This window comes from Anarrhichthys ocellatus, unplaced genomic scaffold, assembly GCF_004355925.1.
Source record: "Anarrhichthys ocellatus isolate YVR2014 unplaced genomic scaffold, GSC_Weel_1.0 scaffold42, whole genome shotgun sequence".
Taxonomy (NCBI): domain Eukaryota; kingdom Metazoa; phylum Chordata; class Actinopteri; order Perciformes; family Anarhichadidae; genus Anarrhichthys; species Anarrhichthys ocellatus.
Genome location: NW_022280072.1, coordinates 716,449 through 719,346, shown reverse-complemented (window position 1 = coordinate 719,346; position 2,898 = coordinate 716,449). Strand labels below are relative to the sequence as shown.

Genomic DNA, 2,898 nt, shown 5'->3' with positions numbered 1-2,898 from the left:
GTTTATACCAGAGAAATACTGCATGCAGCACTCTCACACACACACACTCACACACACACACACACACACACACACACACACACACACACACACACACACACACACACCCTGCAGCTCATTCTCATTCAACTCTGCAGCCAGTATGTCCTTTGTTTCTCATTGTCCTGAGGAGTTTGGAGAGGGAAGAGTGTCCCCGCTGATTGAAAACTGGGAAAATACATCGTCTCCCCGTTTCTTATACAATGTCAACAGAGTTTAACCGCACACACCTGCAGGTGCTTGAGGTTGAATTTGCATGAGGTTGCGTCTGTGTGCTTCCATGTGTCTGTGTTTGGTTGCTGAATTTCTGTGTCAGATCATGACTGAAATGTGTGCATTGAACGGTTTGAGTGTGTTTGTGTGCCTCTTACTGTGTGCAGGACTGCGTTTGTGAATGAAAACGTCTAAGTATGACTACTGCAGTGAGCTGAACGCCAAGGAGCTGCAATCAGGCAGTGCCGGTGGTGTCGGCGGCACTGTGGTACGAGTATGGGTGGCTGTGGTGGTGGGGGAGGGCACAGCCAATCACGATGCTGATTGAGGAGCCCGATGGCGTGGATGAATTAATGAGGCGTGTGAATACTGGCTGAGCCAGCCAATCAGAGCCCTTTAGGAGCTGCTCAGCTGCCGACAAACTGTGACAAACTGCTGGTCATCAATCACACAAAAGACACATACGTTTGCACACACGCTGTCACATCGAGCCTCGCGCGCGGTTCATCCGAGTCACTGAGTCATGTGTTGTTATATGGCTGTCAGGATGCTTTAGCTGTTTAGAGAACAGGAATATTTCACCAAAAAATGAGATTAACTACAAAATCTACAACATGTTTTCAGTTTATATATTGAATATGTATGGAATAAATAATAAAGCTTTAGATGGCAGTTTTTCTTACCTGTGGACAGAGCCAGGCAAGTTTCCCCTGTTTCCATCCTTTATGCTAAGCTAAGCTAACTGGTGGTTGCTGTATATTTACCGTGCAGACATGAAAATAGTATCGACCTTCACATCTAACTCTCAGCAAGATGCCGAATAAATGAGGTGTTCTGACACCATTTTGTTTCCTTCCTGATGCCGATTCCATTAGCTGAACTTGCGTAACGGCCGATACCGAGTACTGATCCAATCACGGGAGTCACCGTTGGGTTTAACTGATGGGATTTTCGGGTGTAAAATATTGCTAGTTTACTGACATTTTGCTAGCTCTGGCTAACGTAACACTCTGCGCTAGGCACCCGCGGTACTGCACACAAGATGGCTCACTCGTAAGCCTCTTCCATCATTGATTTCGGACACAGCAGCCATCTGTTTTATCCAGAGCTGATGATTAAAAGAAGCAAACAAGCAAAGCCATCTGCTTCTTTTTTTCATCTCTATTGATAATTGCATATGTGCGGTACCGATTGGGCAGCATGTACAGATCGGGTATTTCCCATACTGGTATCGGAACAACTCTACGAAATGTGAAACTATTCCTTTAAGCCACATGTTGAGCTGCCTGCAGAGTTTTATGTCTACAGATTTTGCACTTTGCTTCATCGGCACATATTCTAAGCTTTTGGCCACACAGCCAGACTCTGACCTGCCGTTCAAGCAGTTATTAATTGGAATCGATGAACTACCGCAGCTGTAAAGTAGATCCGGGAATATTACTTTTAAAGACGGTTGCATTCTAACGTTAATGAGGTTTAGAGGAGGCGTCTTCACACAGACACAAAACCTCCGGGTTCCTGGAGGTATTTTACTGAGAGAAAGGAGTAGATTTAGTTAAGAGTTAAGTAAATACCAGAATTTCCATTTCTATTATTCAACCCTCTTATCCTAGTCTGTACTGTTGAGCCTCATGTGAGCAATCAAACTGTTCATAACAGCACATTCTTTCCCCCCTAACATTGCAGGAAAACTAGCGGCCAAGAAATCGCAGTAAAACTCTACAACACATCGACGTAAGCACTAGTTTGGATCCAAACACATGAATCCATTCCATCATTAATGAAGAGCTGAATGTGATGTCCTGTGGGGAGCAGCGCGGAAGCACCGGCCCTATCCATCTGTCTTCCTCTACATACCCTCGCAACTCACTGAGAATCCATCTATCTGCAACTCTCCCTCCTTTCTTCGCCTTACACTTGTGTTACACTCTTGGCTGTAAGTCAGCTTTATCGCACACAATACCTCTCGCTCTAAGCATCCCAGTTTCACTTGTTAAGGGATCAGCTGACAAATATCTCCACCGCCTGAGTGTATCTACAATAAAACCAGCGTTATCCTCAGCCACAGCCTGTCTTTCCCCTTCCATCCTCTTTGACCTCGTCGCACAGATCTGTGGAGACACCGAGGTGGGTTAGGGGCCGACGATATTAATAGACGCAACCTCATGAATCTTTCAAGCTCAATCACATGAGTTGATGTGAGGAGAGCGGGTCTCAGAGGATGAATTAGTTAATACAGAAGTCCAGCGGGGGCGTTTCTCTTTAAACATGAGTTATGCATTAGCCCTTCATATAGCCTTGGGTACATATTGGTTTTATATAAATGGCCCCAAACAGGTGTGTGAGTGTGTGTGTGTGCGTGTAGTAGGCCAGATCTGTGTGAGATGAAGATATTTATACATACAAAAAAAAAAAGAAAGTAAAAAGGAGAATATATTTTGTGCACACCCTTGTGAGCATATTTGACAACATTTGAGTATTCAGGTGAGTGAGCGTCAGAGCTTGAATAAGTTTCATTTTATGCATGAGTACAGAGGCATTTCTGTATGAATAATTGTATTGGCCTTTGACAGGGAAATACAGAGCAAGGGAGAGAGAGAGAGACGGCGGCACGGAGCCAGAGAGAGAGATGGTGGGAGAGGTTGG

At 44.9% G+C, this 2,898-nt stretch overlaps 1 protein-coding gene across 2 annotated transcripts in view; it reads right to left on the bottom strand.

Annotated features, from left to right (window-relative positions):
* ncanb (neurocan b) overlaps positions 1-2,898 on the bottom strand; it is a 135,296-nt gene that overhangs the window by 47,117 nt on the left and 85,281 nt on the right. The gene's annotated exons all lie outside the window — the stretch shown is intronic.